Source organism: Apium graveolens, chromosome 8 (genome assembly GCF_009905375.1).
Source record: "Apium graveolens cultivar Ventura chromosome 8, ASM990537v1, whole genome shotgun sequence".
Taxonomy (NCBI): domain Eukaryota; kingdom Viridiplantae; phylum Streptophyta; class Magnoliopsida; order Apiales; family Apiaceae; genus Apium; species Apium graveolens.
Genome location: NC_133654.1, coordinates 16,442,853 through 16,467,569, shown reverse-complemented (window position 1 = coordinate 16,467,569; position 24,717 = coordinate 16,442,853). Strand labels below are relative to the sequence as shown.

The 24,717-nt window shown below is 39.8% G+C and overlaps 2 non-coding genes across 2 annotated transcripts; both read left to right on the top strand.

Moving 5' to 3' along the window:
* Positions 1 to 23,163: 23,163 nt before the first annotated feature.
* Positions 23,164 to 23,358, top strand: LOC141681920 (U2 spliceosomal RNA). Its single transcript, XR_012559334.1, has one exon. It is a non-coding gene; the product is annotated as a U2 spliceosomal RNA (small nuclear RNA).
* Positions 23,359 to 23,973: 615 nt separating this feature from the next.
* LOC141681195 (U1 spliceosomal RNA) lies at positions 23,974 to 24,131 on the top strand. Its single transcript, XR_012558637.1, has one exon. It is a non-coding gene; the product is annotated as a U1 spliceosomal RNA (small nuclear RNA).
* The last annotated feature ends 586 nt before the right edge of the window (positions 24,132 to 24,717 follow it).

The window sequence follows — 24,717 nt, the reverse complement described above, 5'->3', positions numbered from 1 at the left end:
AGATACCTCCTAGGGGGAGAAATCCTCCTCCTGTCATAGACCTGGATGGTCCGGTACGAAGAAGGGCTGCTGTCCCAAGAACTGATCCAAGCAATCTCCTTCCCCTTGGAGATCCTGATGATCCAACTCCACCCTTCACAGAAGAGATAATGAATGCCCATATCTCAAGGAAATTCAAGATGCCCACTATCAAAGCCTATGATGGCACGGGAGACCCCGCTAATCATGTTAGGACATTCTCTAATGCACTGCTGCTGCAACCCGTGAATGATGCTATAAAGTGTCGGGCCTTCCCTCAAACCCTGTCGGGTATGGCTCAAAGATGGTACAGTCGCCTGCCCCCAAATTCTATTGGATCGTTCAGAGAATTAAGTCAGGCTTTTATTAAGCAATTCATCAGTGGAAGAGTCCATGAGAAAAGTTCAGCATCTCTTATGAGTCTTGTGCAGGGAGCTAAGGAATCCTTGAGAGATTACCTGAATCGTTTCACAAAGGAGGCTTTAAAAGTCCCGGACCTTGATGATAAGGTAGCCATGATAGCACTGCAACAAGGAACTAGGGACGAGTTTTTTAAGATGTCTTTGGCCAAACGACCCCCTGAGAGCATGTTGCAGCTCCAAGAGAGGGCAGGGAAGTATATCAAGGTTGAAGAAAGTACGAGGAAGACCGTAGTAAGTAATGAGCCCACTGGAGGCAAGAAGCGGAAAACTGATTTAGAATATATTGCAAAGGACAAATATCCTAGAACCGAAAAAAACCCTGATTCAACCCCCAAGAAGGGAGGACCTGGGCAAAAGTTCACTGAATACGCTAAGCTGAATGCTCCTAGAAGTCAGATTTTAATGGAGATTGAGAAAGACAGAGATATTCGCTGGCCTAAGCCCTTGAAGGCTGATCCCGCCAAGCTAGATAAGGGCAAGTATTGCAGGTTTCACAAAGATGTTGGCCATGATACCGATGAGTGTAGGCAATTGAAAGATGAAATTGAGTTTTTGATTCGAAAAGGAAGATTAAACAAGTATACTGGAGATAGAGGGGACATAAATAATAATGGAAGGAAGAACTTTGAAGATCGTAGGAGGGACCAAGACGATCAGGGGCGGAATCCCCAACCTAGAGGGCCGGTTATAAATGCAATTTTTGGAGGACCGCGACGCCCTCGAGGACCTGTGATAAACACGATCTTTGGAGGTCCAACTGCTGCTGGATTGTCCAAAAATTCCAGAAAGACATATACTAGGGAGGTTATGCATATTGTTGGAGAAGCCCCGAAGAGGGCCAGGATAGAAGTAACATTGGCTTTTGATGATTCCGACCTAGAGGGTGTGAAGTTTCCCCATGACGACCCGCTGGTCATAACACCGATAATAGGAAATAGCCCGGTTAAGAGGGTCCTTGTGGATAATGGTGCTTCTGTGGATATCTTGCTCCACGACACCTTTCTAAGGATGGGGTATAACGACTCCCAGTTGACACCAACCGACATGCCGATATATGGATTTGCTGGAGTAGAATGTCCTGTGGAAGGGATAATCAAATTGCCGACCACCGTAGGTACGGAACCAAGGCAAGCAACGCAGATGCTGGATTTCATGGTGGTAAAGGCTAGTTCAACTTATAATACTATCATGGGGAGAATAGGGATACATGCCTTCAAGGCAGTCCCCTCTTCCTACCATTCAGTCATGAAGTTTCCCACCCGAAACGGGATTGGAGAAGAGAGAGGAGATCAAAAAATGGCTAGAAGCTGTTATGTGGCCTCTTTGAGGGCAGATGGAGTCGGGGGGCAGGTTCTTCCTATTGAAGATATGGATGTTCGATAAAATGATGAGAATAGAGGAAGGCCAGCAGAAGAATTGGTTTCGGTTCCTTTAGACCCCGAGAATCCTGAGAGGATGACTTTCATTGGAGCCATATTAGAGGAGCCCCTTAGAGGGAAGTTAGTGAAATTTTTGCAAGAAAATAGTGATGTGTTTGCATGGTCAGTAGCTGATATGCCAGGCATAGACCCGGAGTTAATTACTCACAAGCTAAACGTGGATCAAAGCCGGAAGACATTGAAACAATAGAAAAGAAATTTTGCCCCGGAAAGACAAGAGGCTATAAAACAGGAGGTAGAAAAGCTCTTAGAGGCTGGTTTCATTGAGGAGATTCAATTTCCGGAGTGGTTAGCAAACCCTGTAATGGTGAAGAAAGCTAATGGAAAGTGGAGGATGTGTATAGACTTCACTGATCTGAATGATGCATGCCCCAAAGACTGTTTTCCGCTGCCTAGAATTGATACTTTGATTGATGCCACTGCTGGACATGAGATGCTGAGTTTCATGGATGGATTTAGCGGATACAATCAGATCAAAATGCATAAGGATGACATTCCAAAGGTATCATTTATCACTGACTTTGGTGTTTATTGTTATCTTGTTATGGCGTTTGGTCTCAAGAATGCAGGAGCCACCTATCAAAGGTTGGTGAATAAAATTTTTAAGGATCTTATTGGAAAGACTATGGAAGTCTATGTTGATGACATGCTAGTCAAGAGTCTAGTAAAGACTGATCATATAACCCATTTGGGGGAAGCTTTTGAGGTCCTAAGTTACCACAAGATGATGTTGAATCCTACGAAGTGTGCTTTCGGAGTAGGATCTGGAAAATTCTTGGGATTGATGGTCTCAAAGAGGGGAATTGAGGCTAACCCCGATAAAATAAAGGCAATCCTGGATATGGAACCACCAAAAACTGTCAAAGATGTTCAGAAGCTCATAGGAAGGGTTGCGGCGCTAGGACGATTCATCTCCAAGTCAGGAGACAAGTGCTTGACATTCTTCAAATCACTAAAGAACATCAAAGACTTTGTATGGAGTGAGGAAAACCAGAAGGCATTTGAAGAATTAAAGAAGTATATGGCCCAGGCCCCGTTGTTGGCTAAGCCAGTTCTGAGTGAAGTTTTATTTTTGTACTTGGCTATTTCAGAGAGCGCCTTGAGCGCGGTATTGGTTAAGGAGGAATTGAAAGTCCAGAAACTCGTATACTATGTCAGCAAAATTTTGCATGGTGCTGAGTTGAATTATTCAGCTATTGAGAAATTCGCTTTAGCCTTGGTAATGGCTTCGAGAAAACTGCGTCCTTATTTTCAGGCTCACCAGATTGAGGTGCTAACAAATCAGCCCCTGAGAAATATCATTCACAGTCCCAAGGCAAGTGGGAGATTGATTAAGTGGGCAATAGAGCTGGGAGAGTTCGATCTCAAGTATAAGCCACGTACGGCAATAAAAGCCCAGGCACTAGCTGACTTCGTGGTGGAATGTACCATACCCAACCAAGAAGCCGGGGGGGTTGCAAGATGCCATACCTCAAGACAAGGGAGTCGATGATGGGGGCAAAGAGAAGGATGCTAAAGAATATTGGGTTCTCTATTTTGATGGGGCATCAAAAATGAACTCCAGTGGAGCAGGATTGGTTTTGCAAAGCCCTGATGGGTTCTTAATTGAGTATGCTATGAAGCTAGACTTTCCAACCACAAACAATGAGGCAGAGTATGAAGCCCTGATAGTTAGCCTTGGTCTAGCTGGGACACTTAGAGTCAAAAACTTAAAGGTCCGTGGAGACTCGAAGCTGATCATATCCCAGGTAAAGGGAGAATTTGAGGCAAGGGATGATACGATGGCTAAGTATGTTCGCCTAGTAAGGGCTGTGATGACCCAATTTAATGAATGCCATGTTGAACACATTCCAAGGGAAGAAAATGCTAAAGCAGATGCGCTATCAAAGTTTGCTTCATCTGAGATTGAAGAAAGTTCAGGAAGTGTGTACTTCCGTGTTTTGAAGACACAAAGCATAGATGTTAAGCTTGTGGCTCCCATAGGCTTGGGGACGTCATGGATTGATCCCATCAAGGCTCACATTCAGACCAGTTGGTTTCCAAGTGATGCAACTGAGGCACGGAAGTTAACTATTCGAGCACTAAGGTACTCCTTGATAGATGGAATTCTGTATAAGAGATCTTTCGTGGTTCCTTACTTGAGGTGTCTCAGGCCCGACGAGGCACACTTGGCTCTTGAGGAAGTGCATGAAGGTATTTGTGGGCAACACTTGGGGGGCAGGGCCTTGGCTCATAAGATAACCCGTTTAGGCTTCTATTGGCCAGAAATGATGGCTGATGCCAAAGAATATGTGAAGAAGTGTGATCGCTGTCAGAAGCATGCACCAGTTGTTAGACAACCCCCCGAGATGCTGACCTCTATCAACTCGCCTATTCCCTTTGCTATGTGGGGGATGGATATTCTAGAGCCTTTTCCTATGGCCACGGCACAAAGGAAGTTTCTGATTGTAGCCATTGATTATTTCACCAAGTGGATCGAAGCCAAACCCTTGGCCAAGATCACAATTAAGCAGGTTGCACAATTCCTGTGGGAAAACATTATGTGCCGATATGGAATTCCCCGTATCCTCGTCACTGACAATGGAACACAATTCAACAATGAGGAATTCAAGAAGTATTGTGAAGAAAATGAAATTGAGTTACGATTCACCTCTGTGGCTCACCCGCAAGCCAATGGGCAAGCAGAGGTAGCAAATCGGATAATCCTGGATGGACTAAAGAAGAGAATCGAGAAGTCAAGAAATAATTGGGTGGATGAAATACTTCCAATATTATGGGCCTACAGGACTACCTGTAGAGTCACGACAGGAGCAACTCCCTTCATGTTGGCATATGGGGCAGAAGCAGTAGTTCCAGTAGAGATATCACATTCCTCTCCAAGGATTCAGGCTTTCGATGAGGAAGAAAATGAGGAAGGGCAGAGGTTAGCCCTGGATTTAATCGATGAAGTGCGAGATAAAGCACATGCAAAGATAGTAGAATATCAGAAAAAGGCTTCATTCTACTACAACCTAAGGGTTAAAGAGAGGTTTTTTAAACAAGGTGATCTAGTCTTGAGAAAAATAGAGGCTTCTGGTGTCGGACAGAAAGGAAAGCTTGCCCCGAATTGGGAAGGGCCGTACAGAGTCAAGAGCGTTCAGGGTAGAGGAACCTACAAGCTGGAAACTATGGATGGTTTTGAAGTCCCGAGGACCTGGCACGCACAAAACTTGAAAGTTTACTACGTATAAGATAGACGAAGTACGATTCTCACTTGTTATTGTGACAAGTAGGTTTAAAAGCACCTTGAAGCTTTGCTTGCATAGGATTTTATATTCCTGTAGAATTTACATTGTCTAGTTATTGTTGATTAGGGTCGAACCCATGCTGTGTAAGGTTTTGGAAAACCAGACTTCATATTAAAGAGTTTGAAATTATTTCAATCTAAGGATGTTTAAAGTTCAAATTTTGTAAAGTTAAAATAGAAAGAGGCAAGAAAAGCAACATATGAAATATAACCCCGGAGGGTAACAAGTTCTGATATGAATAAAGTTCAATAAGAAGATATACAAAAAAAACTTAGGCCTTGGAAGGCTGAGATTCCTCGGAATCACTATCCGAAGTCTCCTCGGATGTCTCAGTCGTTCCTTCGGACGTCTCGGTCGTCCCCTCCAAAGTGTTTGTAGAGGTTCCCTCTGCGGGAGATGCTGGCTGTTGAGGCGCTGCTCTTAGAGGCTCTTCCACCCTGGCCTTCTTAGCGACAGGCTCAAGTTCCTCTTCAGAAGAATCTTTCTCCTCTCCATCCTTGATCATATCAGCAAGCTTCTCAGTAACACCTCCAAGCTCTGGAACTCGCACAGGGCAAGGAAAGGAGGACTGCTATAGGATCTCTGGAAAATCATCCTGGATGGCCTCCACAGCAGCGTCCCAGCCCTCTTTGTAGCTAACTGGGTGAAGAAGGGCATCATGCTCCACCATCAGGTCTTTGAATTCCTGGGTGTCCATCCAGCCATCAAAAGCTTTGTCCTTCTGCGCCTTCAGAATGACATTTTCTGCCCGGGCCATTTCCAGGTCAGAAGTGGAAGAGGCCAGTTGAGCTTCAAGGGCCTCTATTTTTTTGTTGGCCTCCTCCAACTTCTTGTTGGCATCTTCCAGGCCAACCTTCCAAGCCTTAGCTTGGTGAATTGCCCCTTGGAAATGGGCGTTAGCCTGCAAGAGAAACAGCAGAAGTTTAGAAAAGAAACATGGAAAGATAAGTATGAAGGGCATAGGTAAAGGATGTACCATCGCCAGAGCCTGGGCTCCAAATAGCTCATTCCCCTCTAAGTCCTATTGAAGGACAAAATCTTGATAGTCCACCGGGGAGATGGAATGCTTAGACCATTCCTTGGACAGCGCCGTGCTGCCCACGATTGAGTCCTTGCCCCGGATCCCCCAAGCAGGTTGAAAATAGGCCCCTGGCCTCTGCTTGGTGCACAAAACTTGGCTGGGGCCTTCCTCACTTGGCTCCATTGCCTGAAGGAGGAACTCAGGGAAGCGATCACCAAGTCGAGGGTCTTTAAAGACCTTCCCAGCCCTCTTCATCCTGGTTGTCTCCAGGTCCTTAGGCTTAGTAGCCTCCTCAATCTTCTCAGCCACTGCAACAAATGAAGTCAGTTGAAGATCAACGGAATAAAAAATGAAGGAAATAAAGGAGGTAAGAAAGGGAACTTACTTTTCTTATGAACGGGCGAGAGGCCGCGTTCTACCAAGACGGTCTCCCGGATAAGATCCCAAGAATGGGAAGTACCGTTGTCTTGTGTAAGGAGGTTGAAAGCTCTAGCCTCCTCATCAGACAAAGTTATATCATTTGGGCTCCCGTCCACGGCCAGCCCAAAGGATGATCGAAACAGGGAGCCCCAATCTCCACCTTCCCAAACAATGAACAAGAAATCTTTCTTCCACCCCGAGTTGTTGTCAGGGATGGACTTCCCATTCATGATATGGGGGATAGTGGGGCGCTGATTTATAGAAACCCAACCCGGACTTTTATCAGGGCTATTCTTGAACTGAAAAATCTTTCTGAAGACAGCAACAGATGTGGGGACATTGTGCTTGGCGCATTGCGACAGATAGCACAGAATCAGCCTCCAAGAATTAGGGGGAAGTTGGCAAGGGCTGATGCCCACATCAGCCAGTAGCAAAGGAATGAATGGATGAACAGGGAGTCTGATACCTGCCCTTAGAGTATCCCTATAGACGCATAGCGCGTCCTTCTTCCACTGACAGGCCCTGTCGGCCGGACCTGCAAGAACCAGCTTAAAAGGTTCCTTGATTCTGAAGCAGCTGCTCAACTTTTCCAGCTCCTTGGGGTCTCGTAAGGCACTGATATGATCGTGAGCGTCCAGATGCGCATCAGTCGGGTACTCGTCCCCTCGAGTGTTGATCATATCGATTAAAGAAGTATACCTCGATCGAATGGGAAATTCGTTGGACTTTCTAGCCACGTTCATCTTGGCCAAACGAGTCATTTTTTTGTCAGCCATCTGAAAAAAGAAAGGGGCACGTAAACAGGCTATCTTAAAACGGCACACAATGGAAAAATAGACACGAAAAGCAAAGGGAGGAATTTTACCTGAAGAAGCACTCCTGAAAAAGGCCTTGAGCTCCGACTTGCTGTTATTGCTCTGAGAATCTTAGCAGGAGGAGAAAGAAGAAAACTTAGAAATAAGAAGATAAGAAGTAGTAGCCTCTCCTCAGTTCTTTATATAAGAGGAAAAGGAAGTTGAAGGGACGAAAGCCCATTAAGAACAAAGGCCCATAGGAAAAAGCCCAGAAAAAGGAACATTCCAGAATATTCCAAAGATTCTAGAGGATTCTAAACAGATCAATATTAAGCCCAATAAAGAAGGCCCAGTAAGTTTTGAAAAAGCCCAATTAAGGAGGCCCAGTAAGTTTTGGAGAAGCCCAATAAAGGAGGCCCAGTAAGTTTTGGAGAAGCCCAATAAAGGAGGCCCAGTAAGTTTTGGAGAAGCCCAATAAAGGAGGCCCAGTAAGCTTTGGAAAAGCCCAATAAAAGAGGCCCGGTAAGATTTGGAAAAACTCAATAAGGCCCAATAAAAAAGGCCAGGCACAAATCCAATTAGGATTTGGAAAATACAATACCTTAAATTAAAGCCAAATAAAAAAGGCTAGTGGAAGACCAGGATTCAAGTCGAATTCCAGGTCGTGAATCCTGCTCGAAAACTTTCGAGCAGGCACCCGAAAATAACGGATAAAAAAGACCAGGATTCAGGTCGAATTCCAGGTCGTGAATCCTGCCCGAAACTTGTCGACTAGATACACGAAAACAACGGAAAAAATAGGACTGAATTGAGGTCGAAACCTCGACCAGGAATGAGGTCGAATTAGCCAAGCATCTTTCAAGAATAAGGATTAAAAACCCAGGTCGAAGTTCGACTAGGATCTTGGTCGAATTCCAGGTCGTGGATCCTAGTCAAAATCCTTCGACCAGGAAGCAAGAAAACCAAAGAATTTTTGAACAGGATTCAGGTCGAAATGTCGACTAGAATCTTAGTCGAAATCCTAGTCAATAGGCTCATGACCAGAAGCTAAAAAAAGTGGGGGAAATTTCGACCTAGATCCAGGTCGAAATTTCGACTAGGATCCTGGTCGAATTCAAGGTCCTAGATCCAGGTCGAAAGTTCGACTAGGATCCTGGTCGAATTCCAGGTGGTGGATCCTAGTCGAATTCCTTCGACCAGGATGGCAAGGCTGACCCCTGTTTCAACTAGGATCCAGGTCGAAATTTCGACTAGGATCCTGGTCGAAAAAAGGCTGGAAATCTGAAAAATCCAGAAATTAAGGATAAATCCCGGGAAATTAAGGATAAATCCCAGAAAATTAGGGAAAAATCCAGAAAATTAGGGAAAAATCCAGAAATTAAAGGAAAAATCCCAGAAAATTAGGGAAAATCCAGAAATTAAGGAAAAATCCCAGAAAATTAGGGAAAAATCCAGAAATTAAGGAAAAAATCCAGAAAATTAGGGAAAAATCCCGGAAATTAGGGAAAAATCCCGGAAATAAGGGAAAAATTCCTGGAAATTAAGATAATTCCTGAATAAAAGGAAAATTCATTGTAAATGTGTAGGTCGCTCCACACTTTACGCAAAAATGAAACCCTGTAAGGGAATAAACAGACTTAACTTCTGCGAAACCTAATCAATGTTTCCCAAAAGTTGGGGGGCAAATGATAGGGATAAATAAATTATGATAGTATAATTAAATACTGCAAGGTGTGGGCTGCCAGGCTCAATAAAAAGATATATGATACTCAGACCAGAAAGGTTAAGCCTGATGGACCAGATCAGGCCTGATGAAATAAAGAAGGCCTAAAAGCCCTGATTATTAATTAATTTTGTAATTAATTAATAAGGGAAAAATCAGTTTATAAATCAGAACTAAAAGACCATTCTAATTATAAATCCTTATAGATTAGCCTCAAGGGGACCTAAAAGGATAAGGAATCAGTTTCCTACTATCTAGGACTCCAAAGTCCATTCTAATTATGAGACTTGCCCACCAAGTCTCCTATACCAAGTCCAATTCAAGGACTCCCAACATCTATATAAGGGGCCTCACCCCACAAATCAGAACTACATTTTTTGGCTTAATTCTCTAATTCACAGAGATACGTAGGCATCTCGTAAAGGCAGAATTAAGCTACGATACATGAGAGCAGCCATTAAAGGCCTTGAGCTCCCGAATTTTAGTAATAAATATAGCAAATAATAACCTTAGTTTTTTATCCATAATAATATAGATGGATTGTAGTTATTGAAGCCTCTAGATTTTTGAGTCTTTTGTCCAAGGAGTCCACTTTGGTGTCTAGATGATAGTTTTTCCTCAGTTGCCTCCAATCTTTCAGCAACATCCTTTTTGATCTGACCAATTTTAGTTTTCAGTGCAGTTAGCTCTAGATTGTGTTGGAGAGATTGGATTTGGTGGAGTTGGAGAGAGTCTAGATGTGCTTGAAGAAGTCCATTGGTGTTGGCATTTGTAGTGGCTTAAAGAGCTGTCTGAGTTTGTTGAATTATGTGAAAGAGAGTAGATTTGAAATGATGTTCATCACATTCTTTGGAAAACACCCAAGATGGAATGTTTGATCTTGAGCTGGGGCCTGCTTCTCCCCCTATATCTATGAACTCTCCTTCATCATCCTCTTCATCCCCAAAAATATCCTCAGAACCACCAGTTCCATAGTCAACATCATCACCAGTTGTGGGTGGCATGGCTGAGATGGCATATTTGGCCCTTTGCATAGAGGCAGTAGTGTGCACCAAGTTCAAAGTCTTCTCAGCATCCTCATTGCCCTGTCCAACTAGAATTTGATATGCTGGAACATAATGAGTAAATGTCTCAGCATCTAAAGAGATCGAATCTATTACAACTTGATAATCTTGCTGAAATAGTATCTTTTTTATGCATCACTGACATTCATTAACTCACTAGCAATGGGTTCCATCCTTATCTCTCCTGTACCTGTATTTCTCTCATAATCTCTCTGTTTTTGCATCAAGGGCTCCTCTTGGCTTCCCACCCTCGCACCCTCACCTTTGCCTACTAAGGTGGAACTCCCCTCACTCACTTTTGCCAAGCTGGAAGAAATAGCTTGCATGTGTTCACTCTTTTCCTCTCCTTTTGCCTGAGAGCAACTCAGCCTCTCACTCAATTCACTCCCTTCCCTCGGTCCTAAAAGTGATTGTACAACTACTAGATCATCTGCACTTGTAACATTTGTTGAAGTTTGAAGTGGTGCAGTGATATTCAATGGATGAGGAACATCCGTCGAAATGGTAGTTGAGAGTTTCAATGGATGACTGCTGTTAAGCACATCCATCGAGATACAATCACTAGTCGATGGATGAACAATATCCGTCGAGATAGAAGAAATGATAGAGTTTGGAGTAGAGACTACTGTTGAATCTTTGGTGATTGATTTGAGATTTTGCACAGATATTTCAGTAGACTCAGAAAGAAATGGCAAGTGAGCCAACAAATCATCTAAAAGATGATGCTCACTTGTTTGGATTTTTGGCTCCTCCATTAGAGTTAAAGATGGAGAATCAAGAATTGATGCATGAATCATATCTACATCCAGTGAATGTGTGGGTGAGTTTGGTGTGTTTGGTGCTTCTATAGTTAAAGATTTTGGTTGTGACTCCACATTTATTGGAGCCACATCAAACTGACTTTGAGAAGGTGCATGTACTGAGTCTTTGACTGCAATAGGCACTGTGTGTGCACCCTATATATCCCCAATGTGTTTGGATTTCTTCTTTCTAGCATAGATTTGGGGTGAGCTTGTGTCCCTTATCCTTTTAGCCTGTGCTCTTGGCTGAGAACTTTGTTCAATAGTCACATCCTTTTGGGAGAATGCAACTGGCAATGAGCTAATGTCCTTATTAATTACTACAGTTGGTTGGGAAGCTACAGTGTGGCTAGGCCGGGATTCACTCACCTCTCCAACCTTATTCTTAGGGCTTCTTTGATGTTCACCCTGTCCCTCACCAGCCTCACTTCCCTTCACACTCCCCTCTTGGTTTTTAGTGGATTTTACAACTAGCTTCTGTTGAGAGAAACTAGAGGGGGCTTTTTTTGACTTGGGTTTTGAAACTTTTGGTTTTGTGGCTTGGGTAGGCACCTGTTTGGTCACTGTCACAGGTGCCATGACCACAGTTTTTGGCAAAGAAGCAGGTGGTTGAGAAGTAATAGTAGAGATTGAGATATTTACCTCACTTACCTAAGGTAATTCCATGATTGGCATGTAAACAAGGGGGACCTCACTGTGATGGTCTGCCCTGTTTAAATCAGCAATAACCCTTCTTTCTTGAACCCAACAATCAATCTTGTTGGTAGGTTCTCAATCGTAAGATCTTCAGAAACAAATTTAGCCAATAACATGAAGAATCTAGCATAATATATGTTTTTAGACCTTTTCTTAATGTCTCCTAGATGATAACCTAATTCAAACAGAACATACTCACTAAAGTTATGATACTTATCACTAAGCAGCATATAAAACATGTTTACAAGTGAATAAGTCACTGCATCAAAATTACTAATTTTCCCAGAAAATACTTTAATAAAAGAGTCACATAGAAAGCTCCACTCCTTTCCGAGGCCTTTTCTTCTGACATCACCTAGCTTGGTGGAGTCAAAAGCATAGCCCATAGAACTGAGCATGGAACTTACATCTGTGTCTGTGTGTGGGCTAAGTGTATTATTCTCGGGCAATTGGAAAAAGCACGAATTATATCACTGTTTATGCAATAGTTTGTACCTTTCAGAGAAAAGGTAATGTTTTTGTCACCTGAGTTGTAAACAGCAGTGGTTCATATCTCTTCAACCACTTCACAGAAGATAACAGGAGACTCTAGCATAACATACTTCATGTTATTCCCTAACAATACAACAAGAATTACAGAAGGGGGGTTGAATGTAATTCTGGCTTCTTTTTAAAGATTTTAAAAACAGTTCTTAACTCGACAGATATATATGTGTTTTGATTTGCAGAGTGCGGAATGAAAGGATTAAATAAATCAAACACAAAGTAATAAAAACACAATCTTTAAAACTTTCTGGTGGATTTGAATGTATCCACCAGAGATATATAAATATCGATTTGAGAACTCTATGAAGCCCAAATTAGCTCACAGTTGCTTTACAAGTTGAACAAACAAACTATGGAGAAATTCTTGACAAGTACAACTTTTTCTATTTCTCACCTAAAATGTGTTTACTTAGTTGTTTGTTCTACTAGCTACACTTGGTTTATATATCACCAAGTTTACATGGTAATAAGAAAGGACAATAAAACAAAACCTATCAAATCTAACACCATGCTGCTTCATTACTCTAAGCCAGCATCTTTGAAATTCTTCATACCTTGCATGGAAATGGTAATGCTTTTTTGTTCTCAATTTCTTGCTAAATAGGCTGCCACATTCCTTTTGCAAATAGCCAACGCATGTGACTGTGTTGTCACTGTCAACAGATATTTGAATTGATCATCCATCGGGTACATGCTTGTTATCCGTCGAGTAGCTTTGTTGATCATCCATCAGGTAGCTTTGTTGATCATCCGTCGGGTAGCTATTTGTCACTTGACTCCATTTCACTTATACAAAATTACAAGACATCTTATATTTACAATTAATCAGCCTATTCTGCATATCTACTACTAGTCAACATGACTCATATGCTCCTATAGAATCTATACAAAGTTGTTTGCAAAAATGTGCTACAATACTTATTATTACATAAGTTACTCACTCGATGGATGTCAAACCATCATCCGTCGGGACTATATTGAATCATCCTTCGGGACTATATTTGATCATTTGTCGAGTGCTATAAAATTCACTAAGTTAAATCTACTAAGGTGTTTTGTTTAATTTATCATCAAGTTCACAACATGTTCCTAACAATCTCCCCCAATTTATGTCTACTAGAATTGTAGCCATAAATTAAAAGAAACTTGACGATAACAAAACACCCAAAAAATACAGATTGAACATAGTAGATGAAACTGATAAGTGCTACAAGATTTACTGAAAATTGAACAGTGCAAAGTGTACAAAGAAGTTGCTCACAATCATTATCAAGGTGCTCTTCTAGTCTGAGCAGATAAGTTTATTTCCTTGATTGTCGGGATTTCTTCCCAAGCCTCCTGTTGTTTTCTTCTATCTGACTTTAGAGTTGTCTGTGGAACTCAAGTTCATCAGCTTCAAATAAATCTAACATTTCTTGTATTTCCAAAAGAGTCTCATTGCTAGAGATACTCAGTTGGTCATCCAGTCTGAAGAATCTTCTAACTCCCTTGTTATCCATGAATTCCATCAGCCAATAAGGCCTCAAATGCACTCTTTTTCTTGTGAAGGGAATTGATAGAGTTTTTGGAAGTGCATCTTTGGCTTTGTTACTCCTCAGCTCCTCAATTTTCTTTAGAACTAGTCTTCTTGAAGTCACATTGTATCCAAAGTTCTTTTTAAAAGATGAGTAGATCTTTATCAGAACATATTGGCTTTCTAGAAGAATCCTGTGAAGTGGCCATGTTATCTCCTTCCCTCCCTTGTATTTAAATACCAGTCTTTCAGGAAGATGTCTGTAAACATCAATTTCTCTTACTTCTTCCAGTTCATCCAAGTAGAGATTCAAGTTTGAAAACTCCTTGATATCACAGATATACATAAAATCTCTCTTGTTGACTATAGGTTGAGATTTGGTTAGGGTCTTGGATCTTAGAGACACAGACTTCACTTTCTTGATTGCTCTAGTCTTTGTTTTCTTTGGCTTATTGAAGATTGGAAAGTTTAGCTCAAGAATTGGAAAACTATCCCAGTCTACTGGCTCATCCTTAGGAATTATGGGTTCACCATGAGTGTTCCTAGTTGGATCCACCACCTTGAATGCTTCAAATACCACTGAGGGTTTTGATGGATGAGTTGAAGTTGTAGTGTTTTTGGGAGTGTAGTCTTCCATTTCCTCATCACTGAAGTCTAATTTTCTTTTGGAGGGTAGCTTGTATCTGAATCTTCTTTTCTGTTGTGGTTCATCTTGCACTTTTTGATCACGAGGTTCAGCAATTACAGATGGTTGTGCAGGAATTTCTGTTGTGGTTTTTACAGCTTGAAGCTTGGCCAAGATAGCAACTTGCTTCTTTTTCTGTTTGAGCTTCTTAGCATCCAGAGCAGCTTGTTTCGTTTCTTGCCTGATTCTTTCTTTCTCTTCCTTCTTAGCTTCCACAAACATAGGGTGTCCAGCCACCACACAAATTTTCTTACCATTTCTGTAAATCTTGGCTAATCTTCTTTTGAGTGCTGAATCAGTTGGATCTTTGTAGAAGGCAATTAACCTAGCCAACAACTTCTTCTCATTTGGCCTAGGTGTCTCATACACCATATCATAGGATTTTTGTCTGAAAATCTTGAGTAATTTTTTTAGGCCTCATGATGAGATTTGCTTTTGGAGACTTGATGCAAGATGTTTGGCCTTTTTCCAGATAATTCATGCTAAGGTCATTCACAGAAATTTGCTTGACTTAAGAGTGATGATTGAAGACCTTATCTGATTTCTGAATTGGCCCAAACTTTTGTTGAATTTCTGCATCTATCTGTCTCCATTTTTCATCCAGTTCCTTCTCCACAGCTGCAACATCAAGAATTTTGGGAATTTTCTTTGAATCAAGCTTAGCAGCTGCAATTTGGATCAAGTCAATGTTGTCCAATACTGGTGGCTTTGGCAGAGTGATTTCAGGAACAATTACTTGGTTGATCTGTACATTTATCACTTTCTCCCCTTCACTAGATGGCTCTACTTGACTGACTTGAGATAATGATTTCTCCCCCTTTTTGTTATCATCAAGTAGATGGGAGGAAGAAGATTGTGCAGCCACCAGCTGTTGCAGTAGTTGACTTTGTTGTGCTTGATGGAGATGTATAGCTGTGAGAGAAGCTTCCATATCAGTCATCCTTTTGTCCAAGGAGTCTACCTTTGTTGCAAGATCAGAATTCTTCCTTAGCTGTCTTTTAATATCAATCATTGTGGCTTCTGGAAGTTTAGCATCTAATCTATCAAAAATATCCTTCTTCAATTGATTGAGCTCTGTCTAGATAGAAGTGATATCCTGATTATGTTGAAATCCTTGGATTTGATGCAATTACAGAGAATTGAGATGTGCCTGTAAGAGCTGCTTGGTGCATGCATATGTGGTAGATTGAATGGCATTGTGTATTTCTTGAATTTGATGAATGAGGGTGACTTTAAAATGTTGAAGATCACAATCCTTGGAGAATGCCCATAAAGGAAGGCCAGATCTAGAACCGGTGCCTGCTTCTCCCTATATGTTCATGAGCTCCTCACTTTTAACATCATCTCCAAAGAAATCAGCAGATTCCCCAGTCCCATAGTCAACATCATCATCAGCTCTAGGTGGCATAGCTGTGATGGCATCCTTAGCTCTTTGCATTGACTGGGTGGTGTACACCAAGTTCAGCATCCTTTATGCATTTTCATTGCCCTGTCCAGCCAAAATTTGATATGCTGGAATAGGATGAGTAAATGCCTCAGCATCCAAAGAGATGAAACTTATAACAGCTTGATTATGCTGAGATAGTTTCTTTATGTCTGCATCATTGGCATTCATTGACTCACTAGCAATGATGTCCAACCTAATCACTCATGTACCTGTATTTCTCTCAATTTCTCTCTCTTTTTGCATCAAGGGCTCCCCTTGGCTCCCCACCCTCACACCCTCACCTTCACCATCTAAGGTGGGACTCCTTTCACTCACTTTTCCAGTCCTGAAGAAATGGACTGCATTTGTTCACTCTTATTCTCTCCTTTTGCCTGGAAACAACCCAGCCTCTCACACAGTTCACTCCCTTCCCTCAGTCCTAAGAGTGATTGCACTACTACTAGATCTTCTGCACTTGTAAGAATTGAAGAAATTTGAAGTTGTGCAGAGACACCCAACGGATGATGAATATTCATCGGGATAGTAGTATGGCTATCCGACGGATGACTGCTGTTAGGCTTATCTGTCGGGATACAATCACTACTCGACAGATGATGAATATCCATCGGGATAGAAGAAATGAATGAGTTTGGAGTAGAGACTATTGTAGACTCTGTGCAGATTGATGAAAATTTTGGCACAGATGTCTCAATAGACTCAGAAACAAATGGCAAGTGAGCCAACAAATCATCTAAAAGATGATGCTCATTTGTTTGGATTTTTGGCTTCTCCACAAGAGTTAAAGATGGAGAATTTGGAAGTGATGTATTGATCATGTCAACATCCAGTGAGTGTGTGGGAGAATTTGGTGTTTCAGGTGCTTCAATTGTCAAGGATTTTGGCTGTGATTCCACATTTATTGGAGTCACATCAATCTGACTTTGAGATGGTGTAGTGACTCGGTATTTTGCTCCAGTTTGCATTGTGCATGTTCCCTATGCATCCCCAAGGGTTGTTGATCTTTTCTTTGTAGCATAAGTTTGTGGTGAACTTGTGTCTCTAGCCCTCTTGATCTATGCTCCTGGTTGGGAGCTTATTTCAATAGTAACATCCTTTTGGGAGGATGAGACTAGAATTGAGCTTATTTCCTTATTAACAACCACAGTTTGTTGGGAAACTGTGGTGTGGCTAGGTTTGGGTACACTCTTCTCACTAGCCTTATCCTTAGGGTTTCTTTGATTTTCACCCTGTCCCTCATCTTTCTCACTCACCTTCACACTCCCCTCTTTTTGTTTAGTGGATTTTGCAACTGATTTCTTTTGAAAAAAACCAAAGGGGGCTTTCTTAGACTTGGATTTTGAAATTTGTGGTTTAGTACCTTGGGTAGGCATCTGTTGGGTCATTGACACAGATGCCATTGCTATATTTGAAGGCAATGAAGTGTGTGAGGTTGGAAGAGTGGAGAAAGCAGAACTTACCTCACTTACCTGAGGTCCCTCCTTGATTAAAAAATAAAAGAGAGGCACCTCTTTGTGGTGGTTTGTCATGTTGAGATCTGTAATACCCACTTGGTGTCAATTGGATTCTTTCCTTTAGGTTTGGGTACCAGCTTCCATACATTGTTCCTTTCAAATTGGTTTAGCTCCTCCTGCATAGCTAAAATCCAATCAGGATCCAACAAAGCTTCTTCTACCTTCTTTGGTTCTTCCTTAGATAGGAAGCTGCTATATAGACATTCCTCTTGAGTTGCTCTCCTTGTTTGAACTCTAGAAGATGCATCACCAATGATGAGCTCAAATGGGTGATCTCTAGTCCACTTTCTCTATTGAGGTAGATTAGCTCTAGATGAAGAGGCCTCATTGTTGTCTTGATGTGTGACAGAGTTTTGATTAGAAGAAACTCCCCCTGAGTTGTGTGGATCTTTGACTTGTAGTTGGGGTCCTTTCTGATTATGATCTGTATTGGCCCTCAATTTCTATTGATGATTCAACGGATGTTGAATTTTGCCTTTCAACAGAAGATGCAGATTATCTTTTAACGGATGATGCACTTTGTCTTTTAACGGATGATGCACTTTGTCTCTCGAAGGATATTGAATTATGTGCTTCATTGAATTATGTGCTTCATTGGTTGTGGACTTTTCTGCATTGTCCTTAGATTTTTATTCTTGATCACTCTCATCATCACTGTCATCACAAACCATCTCAATATTATCAAATTTGAGGCTTTCATGAAAATCTCCATCTTGCAGTCCTTCAATCTTTTTATCATCAAACACAACATGTACAGATTCCATAACAATGTTGGTTCTCGGAGTATAGACTTTATATGCTTTTCCAACAACATATCCAATAAAAATGCCTTCATCTGCTTTGGCATCAAACTTCCCATGCTGATCCGTTTGATTCCTTAAGATATAATATTTACAGCCAAAGACATGAAGAAAGTTTAGTGTTGACTTCCTATTCTTGAACAATTGGTAGGGTGTCATGCATTTTGCTTGATTAACCAAAGAAATATTCTGAGTGTAGCATGCGGTATTTACAGCTTCAGCCCAAAAATATGTTGGTAACTTTGATTCTTCTAGTATTGTCCTTGTAGCTTCAATAAGAGATCTGTTTTTCCTTTCCACAACACCATTTTGTTGTGGGGTTCTTGCTACTGAAAACTCATGCATGATCCCATTCTCTTCACAAAATGATTTCATCACATAATTCTTCAACTCAGTTCCATTGTCACTCCTGATTCTTCTTACTTTGAAATCAGGATGATTGTTGACTTGTCTTATATGATTGATGATGATTTCACTAGCTTCATCTTTGAACTTGAGAAAATATGTCCAAGAGAACTTTGAGAAATCATCCACAATTACTAGACAGTATCTTTTCTTTGAGATTGACAATATGTTCACTGGTCCAAATAAGTCCATGTGCAGCAATTGTAGAGGTTCTTCAATTGTTGAATCAAGCTTCTTTCTGAATGATGCCTGATTTTCTTTCCTTTCTGACATGCATCACACAGTCCATCCCTTGAGAATTCTACTTGAGGAATACCTCTCACCAAGTCTTTCCTAACTAGATCATTCATAGTCTTGAAGTTAAGGTGTGATAACTTCTTGTTCCACAACCAACTTTCATCTTGACTTGCCTTGCTAAATGGACAAGTGACAGATTATGCATTAGATGAGTTGAAATCAGCTACGTACACATTTCCTTTTCTCACTCCAGTGAGAACCACTTTGTTGCTTCTCTTGTTGGTCACAACACAGGCTTCAGATATGAATGTTACTGAGTTGCCCTTGTCACAAAGCTGGCTGATACTCAACAAATTGTGCTTGAGTCCATCCACTAGGGCAACCTCTTCAATGATGACATTATCTTTTGAAATCAAGCCATTTCACATAGTATAACCCTTGCTATCATCTCCAAAAGTGATACTTGGGCCAGCTCTGTCCTTGAACTCAGTGAGCAGGGTAGAATCTCCAGTCCTATGCCTTGAGCACCCATTATCCATATACCAAAGATTCTTTCTGTTTCCCTGCACACAACAAAATCAAATCAAGTTGATTTTGGTACCCAAGTTTCCTTGGGTCCTGTTTTGTTAGCCTTTTTCTTAGGTTTCTTGGGTTTGTCCTCATATTACTCAGGTACTTGAAGTTCATCCTTAGTCAATTGAGTAGAACCCTTAAAACCATTCATCATTGCAGAATTATCATGCACAACTTGATTAACATGGAAAGGCATATTCTGTGCAAACATGTTATTCCAGTAAGGCATGCTAAATGCCATTTGTGGCATACTAAATGCAGCGTAATATGGAATTTGTGCAAATGGCATGTTAGCATACTGTGTATTCAAATTTTGTGCAGGCATAACATTTACAGGAATTGTAGGCATGCTGGGAAATGAAGGTGGTGTAGACATGGGAGCAGGAAAAGCAAGTTTGCAATTTACAGACAAGTGATTAACACTACCACACTTAACACAGATTTTTCTTGGTGCATATTTATCAGGTGTGTAGTTGTTATGTTTGTTAATTCCTACTTTCCCATTTCTATTATTTTTCTTTTTTAATTCTGCTTTCACTTCAATTTTCTCCAATCTGTAATTCAATTGCTTGATAGACAGATGACCTACATTGACTCTTTTGTTCTGTTTCACTTGACTTATTTCTCCTGGAACAAAGTTTTTAGAAACTGATCCATATTTTTCATTTAACTTAGCTAGCTTAGCTTTGCTAACCGGCTTACTTACACTCAACGGATGTGGCTCATTGTCTTTTGACGGATAATCCTTTTGATTATTCGACGGATAATTTTCATTATCCGTCGAATCCACATCCGTTGAAAGTCCTTCAACCATATTGGAATCAAGCTTCTCCTTGTTCTTTATCCAGGCTGCATCACAAAAAGATTCTATACCTTGAACTTTATTAATTTGAGCATGGACATCTCTAGATGATTTCCATGCCTTAATTACTTCATGTTCTCGTTCAAGTTGCTTTCTTAAAATCTCCTCTTTTTTTAAGGATTCGGTTAGTTTATCCTTAGCAATCTTGCATTCTATTTCAATTTTTCAAACTCAACAAATTGAGTCTCTAACACATTATTTCTTTCACTTAAAAACACATTGTTCTCTTTAATTTTACTGTTTTCTTTAGTGAGAGACTTAAGTGTAACACGCAGGTGATATAATTCAGTAGACATGTCATTTATGGCATCATTACACTCAGCTTTAGATAAATGAGCTAGGTTGGTAGTGATTACCCGATTACTTGATGAACTTGTTTCTGTTTTATCTGATTTGGCCATAAGTGCTAGATTGACATAGCTTGTATCTTCATCCTCTTCCAATCCATCTGCAGCCTAGTCATTTTCTTGTGTAATGAAAGCCCTTTCCTTTTGCTTGAGCAACTCAAAGTTTTTCTGCTTATAATCAACATGCTCAAACTTCTTTTTACCAGAATCAGGCTTTCTACACTCACTAGCAAAATGACCTGCCAAGCCACACTTGAAACATTTGAATTTAGACTTATCAACCATGTTTCTGTTTGACTTGACTGCTCCAAAATTCTTCTTAAATTTAATCTTGGCAAATCTCCTGGATAGAAAAGCAAGATGTTCATCTATGTCATCCATGTCATCTTGACTAAGCTGGTCTTCATGCTCAACTACTAGACCATTTCCTTTGCCTTCACAAACTCTAGGGTTTGGTGCAGATTCAACATCTCCAACCTTTATCTCCTTCTCCTTTTCTTGCTCAGCAACTAATGCAATGGACCCTCCCTTCTTTCCTCCTTTCTCCATCTTCACATCTTGCTCTATTTCAAGCTCATAGGTTTTTAGGATACCATACAGTCTATCTAAGGTGAACTCCTTGTAATCTTGAGAATTTCTCAATGGGACTGTCATAGGCTTCCATTCCTTTGACAGAGATCTAAGGAATTTGAGGTTTGAGTCTTTTGTTTGATAGACTCTTTCATGCAGTTTTAGAGCATTTAGTAGTTTTTGGAATCTACTAAAAATATCAGTGAGTGACTCACCTTCTACACTATGGAAATTCTCATATTGCTGAATCAAGAGTTGCATTTTGTTCTCCTTTACTTGCTCAGTTCCATCACATATAACTTGAATTGTATCTCAGACATCCTTAGCAGTTTTGCAGTTTATGATGTTGTCAAACATGTCACTGTTAACACCATTAAACAGGATGTTCATGGCCTTTTTATCCTTTAAACTTGTTCTTTATCTGGATCAGACCATTCTGCTTGTGGATTTGGAACTGATGCTTCATTTCCTGTAGTAGCTCTCATAGGGACATGCGGACCTTTCTCAATGCAGTCCACATATGCTTCATCTTGAGATAAGAGATGCAGGTGCATCTTCACCTTCCAATGGTGATAGTTGTCTTTGTCTAGAAATGGAATCTTTACTCCAACATCTTTTCTGTTCATCTTGTTAGTTGTTGTGATCTTTAAACTCTTTGTTCTTCAAGAGCTTTCTCTAATACCAATTGTTATTCCAAAACAATCTATACAAGAATTACAGAAGGGGGGTTGAATGTAATTCTGGCTTCTTTTCAATTTCAAGAACTGTTATTCTATAAATATATATATCTGTGTTTGATTTAGCTAGGTGCGGAATGAAAGTAATATTGAAATCAAAGCACAAAGTAAATAAATACAAGTATTTAAAAACTTTCTGGTGGATCGAACTTTTCCACTAGAGATATATATTTTAAGTTGAAAACTCTGTGTAAAAAAATTGTTCACAACTGCTTACAAGTTGAGAATACAAGAACATAGAAATTCTTAACAGATTTTGCCTTATCTATTTCTCTGGTAAAAAGCTTATTAACTTGGATACTATTCAACTTGCTACCCTTGGTTTATATATCACCAAGTAACATGATAAAAAGACAAGATAATAAGACAATCTTTATCTAGTCTAACTTCATGCTTCTGCACTTCTCTTTCCAGCATCTTTGAATATCATCTGTTTAGCATGGAAATGGAAATGTTTCTTTGTTCTCTAAAACCTTCAAATAGGCCGCCACATTCCATTTGCATACAATCAACGCATGTTACTGTCAAGTCACTATCAACTGCTCTTTTGAATTTGAACATCCGTTGGAACTTAGATTGATCATCCGTTGGAACTTTGTCTGATCATCCGTTGAAACTCAGGTTGATCATCCGTCGAGACTTATGTTGATCATCCGTTGGAGCTTTGTAAATCATCCGTTGAGACTGTCTTTTTGGCAGTTAACTCTATTTCATTTACACAAGATTACAAGGCATATGATATTTACAATTCACAATCATATCTTGCATATCAATCTAGTAGTTAACATAACTTGGACAATTTACAATATCATTCATATTTAAGGTGTTCCTCGATATTGATTTCCCGTTTAAGTTTCAATTTAAATTTAAAGATAAAACACAATTCTCGCAACATACTAAATTTGTTGTTGGTCGTGGTTGCATAAAATTTGCAGCAATCAACTGAATAGAAATTCGTAATATGCACCAAGAGTGATAGAAAACAGTTGACTTGCATATTATTAATTAAACTTTTTGGCAAAACATTTTATGCACTTACTCCAATAGTTTATTATATTTTATTTTTCGAGGGAAAAGTCAGTTTGTATGTACTCAAATAATTCATGTTCATATCTTATTCCACGCTTTACAGTATTACTTATATTAGTAGTTTATATGTACCTGGAGTTTCGTACCACCTCAAGATACTTTTCGGTAGATGTGCCGAACTCATCCATATAAACAAGGTCAGATAGCATGTTCATTCATACCTTTCTCGCCCTTTTGTCTAAGATCAAGTGTAGTATCTGTTCTTATCAATTTAATATCTGATATGTGGGCCTATGGTCCACACGATATTAAATTAATTTTTTATCAGGGAAGATCCAAATAATAGCTTGTTGTTGAGGTCTTCATGCGTCGCCTATGTGTTGCACTACTGCTCGGGCCTGGCGCACCCCCACCAAATCAAAGATTAAATATTTTTTAAAGGAAACGAACTTGTAATCTCTTGGCCGGAGAAAAAATTTGCTATTCGGATTGTTTCAAGATGAAAGTTTAAAACTATGGCGATATATTTCAAATGAAATTTAACTTGTAACAATTTACGACTATTGCCTCAATTTCACCTTTTTAATATAATAGTTCACGATAATAAGTAATATTGTTTCAATTTCACCTTTTATAATAGAATTCACGACAATAAATAATAAAAATCTGATTTTCCAGATTCAAGTACAAAGATTGTATCTCATTTCGATCCATGTTCAACGAACTGAGTTACTATGTCACCCAAAGCTATTTTTACTCACTGTCCGCAAACTGCATAAAGGTACCGGTGGTGTAAGAAATTACGTTTGGAGATATAGATATTCCTTGTTTTTTATTTACGACAAAAAAACTCCCAAATTTTAAATTACATCTCAATCGCACTACGAAATTATAATCAAATACATCATCATAAGATTTACACTATCGTTGATAAAAAAGTCTGCTCTCAGAACTTCCCACATCGACCGATCTAAGGTAAAATATTCCAATAATGCTATGAATAGAGATAAACGGCCTACATGAAAATTTACTTACCTGGATGGGGTTAATAGGAGATCATTAAGGTCCATGGCCTAGGGAAGGACTTCCATTGCACTTAGGATGGGTTCTTACCTAAGGTCTACCCAAGAGGTGGAGCCTACATCATAATTTATGTTATGGTGCTTGCGTTCGCGCGACCCCCACAACTATAGTACATAATTATTCAGCGGACCAGGGACCCCACTGGGACGTCAAACCCCACAAAATCCGTGTTTTTATTTTTATAAAATTATTCGTATTTCAAATACCCTTTATTTTTGTATTTTCGAATTATTCACAATTTTTGGGGAATTTTGACATTAATTTTGTATTTTATCATTTTAAAAATTATTCCTCGTAATTAATATTTTGGGGCTTAATTATTGTAATTTAGGGATGAAAACACCCTTAATTTATTTTGGGGGTATAATTTTTGTAAAAATATAAATACCAGCTCTTTTATTTATTTTTTCATTATTTTTATAAAATTTTCAGAAAAATCATAAAACCAAGAACAGTTTGTGGGGCTGAAATTCTTTGCAGCAACTTCAATCATGATTTTTGATCGATTTAGGGAACCAAATCAGACGTTCTAGTAGTCAAAATCATCTTCTCGACGAAAGCTTTTATAATATCTGGGATATACCGTGTAATTATTTTTGCTAATTAAATAATTATTATGTGTGTTCAGTATATATTCTGTGAATTAACTGTTAAGTGCTATTTGTATTTGAATATTCAAAAATAGTAT